We start from the raw sequence: 14233 nt of genomic DNA, 5'->3' as shown, positions 1-14233 counted from the left end.
GTATAGTATTAAATACAACACTATTTGGCGGTAGAGGAGTATTAAATACTATAGTTTGTGGTAGTAGAGGAGTATTAGATACAACACTAGGTGGCAGTAGAGGAGTATTAGATACAGCACTAGTTGGCAGTAGAGGAGTATTAAATACAACACTATGTGGCGGTAGAGGAGTATTAAATACTACAGTTCGTGGTAGTAGAGGAGTATGAGATACGTCATCAGACATTATGTCTCTCTGGGAGGTGCAGTGGTGTGTATCTACCTCTCTCTGTCAGTCAATCTACCACAAATCTAAACTTCTGTTTCAGAACACACACACACTGGAGAGAGAGAGAGAGAGAGAGAGAGAGAGAGAGAGAGAGAGAGAGAGAGAGAGAGAGAGAGAGAGAGAGAGAGAGAGAGAGAGAGAGAGAGAGAGAGAGAGAGAGAGAGAGAGAGAGAGAGAGAGTTCTATCAGAGGACACAAAAGGGTTCACTAGATGGTCACAGAGCTAAAGACCAACCCTTTGGACTGGCATGTCTGGTCTGGATCCTGGTGTCTGGCTAGAACCAATATTCAAACACAGCCCCGGAATACTGGTGAATTCATGGCTTCTCTCCACCCCACCTTGCCAGCCGAACAGACATACAGCTCAGAGGAGAACTTGTTGATTTATTTGCCAGCCAGGCAAGCGGAATGCTGTTACTCAGACTGCTGGTGTAAAGGAAAATGATAGGGTGAAAATACCCATGATGCAGCCAACCTGCCTGGGCGGAATCTGCTGCTACACATGATGTGGCCAACCTGCCTGGGCTGAATCTGCTGCTACACATGATGTAGCCAACCTGCCTGGGCTGGAAGCTGCTGCTTCACATGATGTGGCCAACCTGCCTGGGCTGAATCTACTGCTACACATGATGTGGCCAACCTGCCTGGACTGAATCTGCTGCTACACATGATGTGGCCAACCTGCCTGGGCTGAATCTGCTGCTACACATGATGTGGCCAACCTGCCTGGGCTGAAGCTGCTGCTTTACATGATGTGGCCAACCTACCTGGGCTGAATCTGCTGCTACACATGATGTGGCCAACCTGCCTGGGCTGGAAGCTGCAGCTACACATGATGTAGCCAACCTGCCTGGGCTGAATCTGCTGCTACACATGATGTGGCCAACCTGCCTGGGCTGAATCTGCTGCTACACATGTTGTGGCCAACCTGCCTGGGCTGGAAGCTGCTGCTTCACATGATGTGGCCAACCTGCCTGGGCTGAAGCTGCTGCTTTACATGATGTGGCCAACCTGCCTGGGCTGAATCTGCTGCTACACATGATGTGGCCAACCTGCCTGGGCTGAATCTGCTGCTACACATGATGTGGCCAACCTGCCTGGGCTGAATCTGCTGCTACACATGATGTGGCCAACCTGCCTGGGCTGAATCTGCTGCTACACATGTTGTGGCCAACCTGCCTGGGCTGGAAGCTGCTGCTTCACATGATGTGGCCAACCTGCCTGGGTTGAAGCTGCTGCTACACATGATGTGGCCAACCTGCCTGGACTGGAAGCTGCTGCTTCACATGATGTGGCCAACCTGCCTGGACTGGAAGCTGCTGCTTCACATGATGTGGCCAACCTGCCTGGACTGGAAGCTGCTGCAACACATCTGAACAGAGCCTGGGCTGGAAGCTGCTGCAACACATCTGAACAGTGCCTGGGCTGGAAGCTGCTGAAACACGTCTGAATAGTGCCTGGGCTGGAAGCTGCTGCTACACATCTGAACAGTGCCTGGGCTGGAAGCTGCTGCAACACGTCTGAATTGTGCCTGGACTGGAAGCTGCTGCAACACGTCTGAATTGTGCCTGGGCTGGAAGCTGCTGCAACACATCTGAACAGTGCCTGGGCTGGAAGCTGCTGCAACATGTCTCAATAGTACCTGGATGGAACATACACCTTTAATAGAGTGATATGCAGTGAGTAAGTCATGCACGACACATATGACAGAAAAGCTGTGTGTGTGTGTGTGTGTGTGTGTGTGTGTGTGTGTGTGTGTGTGTGTTTGTTTGTGGTTTTGTGTGTGTGTGTGTGTGTGTGTGTGTGTTTGTTTGTGGTTTTGTGTGTGTGTGTGTGTGTGTGTGTGTGTGTGAGAGTGTGGTTGTGTGTGTGGTTGTGTGTGTGTGTGTGTGGTTGTGTGTGTGTGTGTGTGTGTGTGTGTGTGTGTGTGTGTGTGTGTGGTTGTGTGTGTGTGTGTGTGTGTGTGTGTGTGTGTGTGTGTGTGTGTGTGTGTGTGTGTGTGTGTGTGTGTGTGTGTGTGTGTGTGTGTGTGTGTGCGCGTACATGCATGTGTAACCGTGTGTTTGCGATTAGATGTTGGTGTAGGCTTAATCGTGAATTATGGTAAATGGTTTACATTCTACTTGTGTATGTAATTTGGGGTTACTGAGGTGGGGAACTTCTAGAGTGTGCAATTTTAGTTTTGGAGTAACTACACTGCTGTGTTTACAAACATATCTTGGTGAGTGTAGCATTGTAAGGTTATTTTTATTGTCTGCTAACTAGGAAAGCAATGGGGGATCTGGATTTGAAATATGTTTGCGCTCATTAGCACAAAATCTCACTCTCGCTCTAGCTACAGTATCACCGTGACAAAGCAAAATGTACTGTAGTGAGACCATAACCTTTAGCCTCACCCTGAACTAGTTGACTGTTTTCTTTAGCTCTCTTTAGCTAACCTGAGTTAAAATACCTCCTGATAAGCTGTAGACCATAATATTTACCAAGTGAGAATTTCCTCTATATTTTCCGTAGCTGCATATTTACCGCCACCACTCTTTACCAGCTGTATAGGGCCATACGCCAACAAGAAAATGCTCTTCCAGAGGCAGCGCTCCTAGTGGCCGGTGATTGTATTGCAGGAAAACTGAAATCCATTTTATCTCATATCTACCAGCTTGTGATCTGTGCAACGAGAGGGAAAATACATCTAGATCACCTTTACTCCACACACAGTGGAGCATACAAAGATCACCCTCCATTTGGTAAATCTGACCATAACTCTATCCTCCTGATTCCTGCTTACAAGAAAAAACTCAAACAGGAAGTACCAGTGACACGCTCAATTCAGAAGTTGTCCGACGAAGCGGATGCTAAGCTACAGGACAGTTTTGCTGGCACAGACTGGAATATGTTCTGGGATTCATCCGATGGCATTGAGGAGTTTACCACATCAGTCACTGGCTTCATTAATAAGTACATTGACAATGTAGTCCCCACAGTGACCGTGCGTACATATCCCAACCAGAAGCCATGGATTACAGGCAACATCGCACTAAGCTAAAGGCCACTACGCCCTCCGACAAACCATCAAACAGGCAAAGCGTCAATACAGGACTAAGATCAAATCCTACTACATCGGCTCTGATGCTCCTCGGACGTGGCAAGGCTTACAAACTATCATGGACTACAAAGGGAAACCCAGCCACGAGCTGCCCAATGACATGAGTCGGATGAGCTAAATGACTTATATTTTCACTTTGAGACAAGCAACAATGAACCATGCGTGAGAGCACAAGCTGTTCCGGACGACTGTGTGATCATGCTCTCGGTAGCCGATGTGAGTAAGACTTTTTAAATAGGTTAACATTCACAAGGTCGCAGTGCCAGACAGATTACCAGGACCCGTACTCAGAGCATGCGCTGACCTACTGGCAAGTGTCTTTACTTACATTTTCAGCCTCTACCTGACCCGGGTTGTACTACCAACTTCAAGCAGACCACCATAGTCCCCGTACCCAAGAGCGCCAAGGTAACCTAAATGACTATCGCCCCGTAGCACTCACATCTGTAGCCATACATTTTTTGAAAGGCTGGTCATGGCTCACATCAACACCATCATCAAAGACACCCTGGACCCACTCCAATTCGCCCCAACAGATCCGCAGATGAGGCAATCTCTATTGCACTCTACACTAACCTTTCCCACTTGGACAAAAGAAACACCTACATGAGAATGATATTCATTGACTACAGCTCAGCGTTCAACACCATAGTGCCCTCGAAGTTCATCACTAAGATAAGGTCCCTGGGACTGAGCACCTCCCTCTGCAACTGGATCCTGGACTTCCTGAAAGGTCGCCACCAGGTGGTATGGGTAGGCAACAACAAATCCTCCAAGCTGACCCTCAAAACAGGGGCTCCTCAGGGGTGCGTGCTTAGTCCACTCCTGTACTTCCTGTTCACCCACAACTGCGTGGCCACGCACGACTCCAACACCATCATGAAGTTTGCCGACGACATGACGGTGGTAGGCCTGATCACCAACGACGATGAGACAGCTAAAGGGAGGAGGTCAGAGACTTAGCAGTTTGGTGCCAGGACAACAACCTATCCCTCAATGTTAACAAGACAAAGGAGCTGATCATGGACTACAGGAAACAGAGGGCCGAGCATGTTCCCATTCATTTCAACGGGGCTGTAGTGGAGCAGGTCGAAAGATTCACGTTCCTCTGTGTCCACATCACTAAGGATCTATCATTGTCCAAACACACCAACACAGTAAGCTGAAAAGATTTGGCATGGGCGCTCAGATCCTCAAAAGGTTCTACACCAACACCATCGAGAGCATCTTGACTGGCTGCATCACCTCTTGGTAACTGCTTGACATCCGACCCCAGGGTGCTACAGAGGGTAGTGCATATGGCCCAGTACATCACTGAGGTCAAGCTCCCTGATATCTATGAACTCCATACCAAAGACTCCAGCCACCCAAGCCACCCAAGCCTTTGCTACCGCACGGCAAGCGGTACCGATGCACCAAGTCTGGAACCAACAGTACCTTGAACAGCTTCTACCCCCAATCCTTAAGACTTCTAAACAACACTTCTAAATTGCTAATCAAATGGCTTCTCGGGCTACCTGCATTGACCCTTTTTTTGCACTTACAACTCTATGCACTCACACTGGACTCTACCCATACACTCACACATACTTACACGGACACCCCAACGCACACACACACGGTCTTGTACAGCTAACCCTGTGGAGACACACAAGACTCACACAGACAGACTCATGCATGCATGAACAAACGAACATAGGTACACACACACGTATGTGCCTAACTGGATTTGAACCTGTTTTCGCATTACAATACAGTGTTAACTCACTGAGCTAAAGCCTGGTCTAAAGCCTGGTTTAAAGCCTGGTCCAAAGCCTGAGCTAAAGCCTGGTCTAACATCTGGTCTAAAGCCTGAGCTAAAGCCTGAGCTAAAGCCTGGTTTAAAGCCTGGTCTAAAGCCTGAGCTAAAGCCTGGTCTAAAATCTGGTCTAAAGCCTGAGCTAAAGCCTGAGATAAAGCCTGGTTTAAAGCCTGAGCTAAAGCCTGGTTTAAAGCCTGGTTTAAAGCCTGATCTAAAGCCTGGTCTAAAGCCTGAGCTAAAGCCTGGTTTAAAGCCTGGTTTTAAAGCCTGGTTTAAAGCCTGGTTTAAAGCCTGGTCTAAAGCTTGGTTTAAAGCCTGAGCTTAAAGCCTGGTCTAAAGCATGGTTTAAAGCCTGGTCTAAAGCCTGAGCTAAAGCCTGGTCTAAAGCCTGGTTTAAAGCCTGGTCTAAAGCCTGGTATAAAGCCTAGTTTAAAGCCTGGTTTAAAGCCTGGTTCAAAGCCTGGTCTAAAGCCTGAGCTAAAGCCTGGTTTAAAGCCTGAGCTAAAGCCTGGTTTAAAGCCTGGTCCAAAGCCTGAGTTAAAACCTAGTTTAAAGCCTGGTCCAAAGCCTGAGCTAAAGCCTGGTCTAAAGCCTGGTTTAAAGCCTGAGATAAAGCCTGGTCTAAAGCCTGGTTTAAAACCTGAGCTAAGTGTGGTTTAAAGCCTGAGCTAAATTGTGGTTTAAAGCCTGGTTTAAAGCCTGGTCTAAAGCCTGGTCTAAAGCCTGGTTTAAAGCCTGGCCTAAAGCCTGGTCTAAATGCTGGTTTAAAGCCTGGTTTAAAGCCTGAGCCTAAAGCCTGGTTTAATGCCTGAGCTAAAGACTGGTTTAAAGCCTGAGCTAAAGTGTGGTTTAAAGTCTAGGCCTAAAGCCTGGTCTAAAGCCTGGTCTAAAGCCTGGTTTAAAGCCTGGTTTAAAGCCTGGTTTAAAGCCTGGTCTAAAGCCTGGTTTAAAGTCTGGTCTAAAGCCTGAGCTAAAGCCTGGTCTAAAGCCTGAGCTAAAGCCTGGCTTAAAGCCTGGCTTAAAGCCTGGTTTATAGCCTGGTCTAAAGCCTGGTCTAGTTTCCCTCAGACCAGGAAAACCACATACACGCACGCAAGCATGCACACACACACACACACACACACACACACACACACACACACACACACACACACACACACACACACACACACACACACACACACACACACACACACACACACACACACACACACACACACACACATTGTAAACAGTAAACATGTAACATGTAAACATATCCACAGGAAGCAGCTGAAGATGACTTTAATTGAGACTATATAAGCTGTGAGCTCCAGTGTCCTAGTCTCCTTCTGACATCATGGAAACAATCAACACCAGCCTCCTTGCTTCGTCTGACCAAACAGACCCATCCTGTTTCCTCTAATCAAACGCCTTTTAGAACCTCAGCTCTAGGTCACTTCCTGCCTTATGTTCCAAAGGGGCGCAGCGGTCTAGGGTGCTGCATCTCAGTGCTTGAAGCGTCACTACAGACTCCCTGGTTCGATTCCAGGCTGTATCACAACCGGCCGTGATTGGGAGTCCCATAGGGAGGCGCACAATCGTCCGGGTTTGGCCGGTGTAAGCCGTCATTGTAAATAAGATTTGGCCGGTGTAAGCCGTCATTACAAATAAGAATTTGTTCTTAACTGACATGCCTACTTAAATAAAGGTTAAATTAAAAACAACAAAAAAATAATTTTGAGAAAACCCCATGAAGGAGGTGGAGAATGCTTACTGTTCATCCAATGACCAAATACTGTGTAACAAAACAGAACTATCATACAAAAACAAACAAGCAAACAAACATAGAGGTTCCATAGAGGTTCCATAGAGGTTCCATAGAGGTAACATAGAGGTAACATAGAGGTATCATAGAGGTAACATAGAGGTATCATAGAGGTAACATAGAGGTAACATAGAGGTAACATAGAGGTAACATAGAGGTAACATAGAGGTTCCATAGAGGTAACATAGAGGTAACATAGAGGTATCATAGAGGTAACATAGAGGTACTATAAAGGTAACATAGAGGTTCCATAGAGGTACCATAGAGGTTCCACAGAGGTTCCATAGAGGTAACATAGAGGTAACATAGAGGTATCATAGAGGTAACATATAGGTACTATAAAGGTAACATAGAGGTACCATAGAGGTACCATAGAGGTACTATAGAGGTAACATAGAGGTTCCATAGAGGTTCCATAGAGGTTCCATAGAGGTAACATAGAGGTAACATAGAGGTAACATAGAGGTACTATAAAGGTAACATAGAGGTAACATAGAGGTACCATAGAGGTACTATAGAGGTAACATAGAGGTAACATAGATAATCCATAGAGGTACCATAGAGATACCATAGAGGTAACATAGAGGTAACATAGAGGTATCATAGAGGTAACATAGAGGTACTATAAAGGTAACATAGAGGTACCATAGAGGTACTATAGAGGTAACATAGAGGTAACATAGAGATACCATAGAGGTACCATAGAGATACCATAGAGGTAACATAGAGGTACCATACTGGCAGGTATTACATTGAAATGTATCATTTACATCATGTAATTGTAATAACTACAACACAATGTGTAAGAAAACATCTATAACACCCACATAGAGACAATATGGTATTAAGTGACAGCAAATCAAAACAAGTGAAATTAAGTTAGTTTATAAAAAGAGGGGGGCCATTGAGGAGGACAGCCAAAGAGGAGGGGGAGCAAAGAAGAGGGGGAGCAAAGAGGAGGAGGAGCAAAGAGGAGGAGGAGCAAAGAGGAGGAGGAGCAAAGAGGAGGGGGAGCAAAGAGGAGGGGGAGCAAAGAGGAGGGGGAGCAAAGAGGAGGGGGAGCAAAGAGGAGGGGGAGAAGGCACATGACATCTGCACATCTGCTGGTGCTCCACCAGACTGGAGGAGAAAAGACACCATCTGGGAGAGGGAGGGAGGGACAGAGGGAGGGAAAGAGGGAGGGAGACCATTTGACACTTGAACCTGGATTGAGGGAGGGAAGGAGGGGAACATTTTAGGATTTTGGATCTGAGCCAGGTAAGGTCAGGGTTAGGGTTAGGGAAGGTAGGTAGGGTTAGGGTTAGAGTTAGGGTTAGGGTTAGGGTTAGGGTAGGTAGGTAGGTAAGTAGGGTTAGGGTTAGGGTTAGGGGAGGTGGGTAGGTAAGTAGGGTTAGGGTTAGGGAAGGTAAGTAGGGTTAGGGTTAAGGTTAGGGTTAGGGTTAGGGTTAAGGAAGGTAGGTAGGTAGGTAGGTAGGTAGGGTTAGGGTTAGGGAAGGTAAGTAGGGTTAGGGTTAGGGAAGGTAAGTAGGGTTAGGGTTAAGGTTAGGGTTAGGGTTAGGGTTAGGGTTAAGGAAGGTAGGTAGGTAGGTAGGTAGGGTTAGGGTTAGGGAAGGTAAGTAGGGTTAGGGTTAGGGAAGGTAAGTAGGGTTAGGGTTAAGGTTAGGGTTAGGGTTAGGGTTAGGGTTAAGGAAGGTAGGTAGGTAGGTAGGTAGGTAGGGTTAGGGTTAGGGAAGGTAAGTAGGGTTAGGGTTAAGGTTAAGGTTAGGGTTAGGGTTAGGGTTAGGGTTAAGGAAGGTAGGTAGGTAGGTAGGTAGGTAGGGTTAGGGTTAGGGTTAGGGAAGGTAGGTAGGGTTAGGGTTAGAGTTAGGGTTAGGGTTAGGGTAGGTAGGTAGGTAAGTAGGGTTAGGGTTAGGGTTAGGGGAGGTGGGTAGGTAAGTAGGGTTAGGGTTAGGGAAGGTAAGTAGGGTTAGGGTTAAGGTTAGGGTTAGGGTTAGGGTTAAGGAAGGTAGGTAGGTAGGTAGGTAGGTAGGTAGGTAGGGTTAGGGAAGGTAAGTAGGGTTAGGGTTAGGGAAGGTAAGTAGGGTTAGGGTTAAGGTTAGGGTTAGGTTTAGGGTTAGGGTTAGGGTTAAGGAAGGTAGGTAGGTAGGTAGGTAGGTAGGGTTAGGGTTAGGGAAGGTAAGTAGGGTTAGGGTTAGGGAAGGTAAGTAGGGTTAGGGTTAAGGTTAGGGTTAGGGTTAGGGTTAGGGTTAAGGAAGGTAGGTAGGTAGGTAGGTAGGTAGGGTTAGGGTTAGGGAAGGTACGTAGGGTTAGGGTTAGGGAAGGTAAGTAGGGTTAGGGTTAAGGTTAGGGTTAGGGTTAGGGTTAGGGTTAAGGAAGGTAGGTAGGTAGGTAGGTAGGTAGGTAGGTAGGTAGGGTTAGGGTTAGGGAAGGTAAGTAGGGTTAGGGTTAGGGAAGGTAAGTAGGGTTAGGGTTAAGGTTAGGGTTAGGGTTAGGGTTAGGGTTAAGGAAGGTATTTAGGTAGGTAGGTAGGTAGGTAGGTAGGGTTAGGGTTAGGGAAGGTAAGTAGGGTTAGGGTTAGGGAAGGTAAGTAGGGTTAGGGTTAAGGTTAGTGTTAGGGTTAGGGTTAGGGTTAGTGTTAAGGAAGGTAGGTAGGTAGGTAGGTAGGTAGGTAGGTAGGTAGGTTTAGGGTTAGGGAAGGTAAGTAGGGTTAGGGTTAATGTTAGGGAAGGTAAGTAGGGTTAGGGTTAGGGAAGGTAAGTAGGGTTAGGGTTAGGGAAGGTAAGTAGGGTTAGGGTTAAGGTTAGGGAAGGTAAGTAGGGTTAGGGTTAGGGAAGGTAAGTAGGGTTAGGGTTAGGGAAGGTAAGTAGGGTTAGGGTTAGGCAAGGTAGGTAGGGTTAGGGTTAGGGTTAGGGAAGGTAAGTAGGGTTAGGGTTGTGGGGAATGGAGGGAGGGAAGATTGGGAGAGAGTGAGGGAGAGAGAGGGAGAGAGTAATAACAGCAACAAGATTTGTGACTTGTTGCCACAAGAAAAGAGCAACCAGTGAAGAACAAACACCATTGTAAACGCAACCCATATTTATGTTTATTTATTTTCCCTTTTTTTACTTTAACTATTTGCACATCTTTACAACACTGTATATAGACAAATGTCTTTATTATTTTGGAACTTTTGTGAGTGTAATGTTTACTGAGCCTTTTTTTACTGTTTATTTAACTTTTGTTGCTTTGGCAATGTAAACATATGTTTCCCATGCAAATAAAACCCTTTGAATATAATTGAATTGAATTGCGAGGGTTGGAGAGAGAAGGGAGGGAGGGAGCGAGAGAGACCATTTGGCACTTGGATCCCCTCATTGTCATCAGTGCCACCCTGGGGGCTCCAGCCCACACCTGGCACCCCCTCTCTTCTCCTCCCTCCCTCATCCCTCCCACCCTGCTGGTACCCCCTCTCCTCTCCTCTCCTCCCTTTCTCATCCCTCCCACCCTGTTGGCACCCCCTCTCCTCTCCTCCCTTTCTCATCCCTCCCACCCTGCTGGCACCCCCTCTCCTCTCCTCCCTTTCTCATACCTCCCACCCTGCTGGTACCCCCTCTCTTCTCCTCCCTCCCACCCTGCTGGCACTCCCTTTCCTCTCCTCCCTTTCTCATCCCTCCCACCCTGCTGGCACCCCCTCTCTTCCCCTTCCTCCCTCATCCCTCCCACCCTGCTGGCACCCCCTCTCTTCTCCTTCCTCCCTCATCCCTCCCACCCTGCTGGCACCCCCCCTCTTCTCCTTCCTCCCTCATCCCTCCCACCCAACGGGCACCCCCTCTCCTCTCCTCCCTTTCTCATCCCTCCCACCCTGGTGGCACCCCCTCTCTTCTCCTTCCTCCCTCATCCCTCCCACCCTGCTGGCACCCCCTCTCTTCTCCTCCCTTTCTCATCCCTCCCACCCTGCTGGCACTCCCTCTCCTCTCCTCCCTTTCTCATCCCTCCCACCCTGCTGGCACCCCCTCTCCTCTCCTCCCTTTCTCATCCCTCCCACCCTGCTGGCACCCCCTCTCTTCTCCTCCCTTTCTCATCCCTCCCACCCTGCTGGCACCCCCTCTCTTCTCCTCCCTTTCTCATCCCTCCTACCCTGCTGGCACTCCCTCTCCTCTCCTCCCTTTCTCCTCCCTCCCACCCTGCTGGCACCCCCTCTCTTCTCCTTCCTCCCTCATCCCTCCCACCCTGCTGGCACTCCCTCTCCTCTCCTCCCTCCCTTCTCCTCCTCCCTCTCTCATCCTCCCCCTCTTCTCTCTTTTATATTCTACTGTGAACACGTTCACTCTATTACCATAGAACCCTTAAATTAAATCTCTTCCCTCTCTAAGCCTTGAATAGTAACTTACAGTAGGGCTCGATTCAATTCCTATCATGAAAGTTTGGCGCTATAGCGGGATTGAAATTTGAAGGCAATGTTCCTGCATTCGCGGAGACTGCATTCATGGGAAACACTGCCAATGTTGGCTCAATTTCAATGCTGCTATAGAGCTGAACTTCCATCATATGGATTTCATCAAGCCCTTAGTGCCAATTCACACTATACATTGGACATGTCAGTATTAGCTCAGTTTTCTGTCAATCAATAAAAGTGTTATATGATTTCTGACTGCTTCTGTAAAATCTAAATCTGTAACTACTGTAAATCTATTATATGTGTAGCCATATATATGTATAGGATGCTTCCTTAAATGAGTGTTTAATTCCAGGCCAATCTCTTTCTGATTTTAAATCATTAAGAACAGACTGTGAAGTAGCCTAATTGGCCCAATAATTTTCAGTTGCAGTATCATATTTCCCCCATTAAAATGACGTTACATATTTATGTATTCCACAATGCATTACAATGTCAGTTAAGTTGCCTTCTGTTATACACGTCGCATACTGCATGTTGCTATTCTGTTGCTATTCTGTTTAGATCAATAGATAGGCTACTTTATTAATCCGATAGATAGGCTACTTTATTCATCTGATAGATAGGCTACTTTATTAATCCGATAGATAGGCTACTTTATTAATCCGATAGATAGGCTACTTTATTAATCTGATAGATAGGCTACTTTATTCATCTGATAGATAGGCTACTTTATTCATCTGATAGATAGGCTACTTTATTCATCTGATAGATAGGCTACTTTATTAATCTGACAGATAGGCTACTTTATTAATCCGATAGATAAGATACTTAATTAATCTGATAGATAGGCTACTTTTTTAATCCGATAGATAGGCTACTTTATTCATCCGATAGATAGGCTACTTTATTAATCTGATAGAGAGGCTACTTTATTCATCTGATAGATAGGCTACTTTATTAATCTGATAGATAGGCTACTTTATTCATCTGATAGATAGGCTACGTTATTAATCCGATAGATAGGCTACTTTATTCATCTGATAGATAGGCTACTTTATTCATCTGATAGATAAACTACTTTATTAATCTGATATATAGGCTACTTTATTAATCTGACAGATACACTACTTTATTAATCCGATAGATACACTACTTTATTAATCTGATAGATAGGCTACTTTATTAATCTGACAGATACACTACTTTATTAATCCGATAGATACGCTACTTTATTAATCCGATAGATAGGCTACTTTATTAATCCGATAGATAGGCCACTTTATTCATCTGATAGATAGGCTACTTTATTCATCTGATAGGCTACTTTATTCATCTGATAGAAAGGCTACTTTATTCATCTGATACATAGGCTACTTTATTAATCCGATAGATAGGCTACTTTATTAATCCGATAGATAGGCTACTTTATTCATCTGATAGGCTACTTTATTCATCTGATAGAAAGGCTACTTTATTCATCTGATAGATAGGCTACTTTATTAATCCGATAGATAGGCTACTTTATTCATCTGATAGATAGGCTACTTTAGTCATCTGATAGGTAGGCTACTTTATTAATCTGATAGATACGCTACTTTATTAATCTGATAGATAGGCTACTTTATTAATCTGACAGATAGCCTACTTTATTAATCCGATAGATAGCCTACTTTATCAATCTGATAGATACGATACTTTATTAATCTGATAGATAGGCTACTTTATTCATCTGATAGATAGGCTACTTTATTAATCCGATAGATAGGCTACTTTATTAATCCGATAGATAGGCTACTTTATTAATCCGATAGATAGGCTACTTTATTAATCCGATAGATAGCCTACTTTATCAATCTGATAGATACGCTACTTTATTAATCTGATAGATAGGCTGCTTTATTCATCTGATAGATAGGCTACTTTATTAATCCGATAGATAGGCTACTTTATTAATCCGATAGATAGGCTACTTTATTAATCCGATAGATAGGCTACTTTATTAATCCGATAGATAGCCTACTTTATCAATCTGATAGATACGCTACTTTATTAATCTGATAGACAGGCTACTTTATTAATCCGATAGATAGGCTACTTTATTAATCCGAGAGATAGGCTACTTTATCAATCCAATAGATAAGCTAATTTATTAATCAGATTGTAAGACTATTTTAATAATCATATAGATTACTTTATTAATCTGCCAAATCTAAGGTAATTTATCATAGAAAAATGTAGTAGTAGTAGTAGTAGAAGCAGCAGCAGCAGTAGTAGCAGTAGAAGTAGTTGTAGAAGCAGCAGTAGTAGTAGTAGTGGCAGTAGTAGTGGTAGTAGTGGTAGTAGCTGTAGTAGTATTAGTAGGAGGAGTGGTTGTAGTTGTGGTAGTAATAGTATTAGTATTAGTAGCAGTAGTAGTAGTTGTAGTAGCAGTAGCAGTAGTAGTAGTTGTAGTAGCAGTAGTAGTAGTAGTAGAAGTAGTAGTTGTAGCAGTAGTAGTAACAGTAGCAGCAGCAGAAGTAGTAGTAGTAGTAGTAGTAGTAGCATTAGTAGTAATAGTAGTAGTAGTAGTAGCCATAGTAGCCATAGTAGTAGTAGCAGTAGCAGTAGCAGTAGTAGTATTAGTAGCAGTAGCAGAAGTAGTAGTAGTAGTACTAGTAGTAGTGGTAGTAGTAGTAGCAGTAGTAGTAGTAGCAGCAGTGGTAGCAGTAGGAGCAGTAGCAGTAGTAGTAGCAGCATTAGTAGTTGTAGTAGCTGCAGTGGTAGTAGTATTAGTAGTATTGGTAGTTGTAGTAGTAGTGGTAGTATTAGTAGGATTTGCAGCAGAAGAAGTAGTAGTAGTATTAGTAGTATTCGCCGTATTAGTAGTAGTAGGAGTA

The sequence above is a fragment of the Salvelinus fontinalis genome, chromosome 14 (assembly GCF_029448725.1).
Source record: "Salvelinus fontinalis isolate EN_2023a chromosome 14, ASM2944872v1, whole genome shotgun sequence".
NCBI lineage: Eukaryota > Metazoa > Chordata > Actinopteri > Salmoniformes > Salmonidae > Salvelinus > Salvelinus fontinalis.
Note: the sequence above shows the minus strand (reverse complement) of the source record.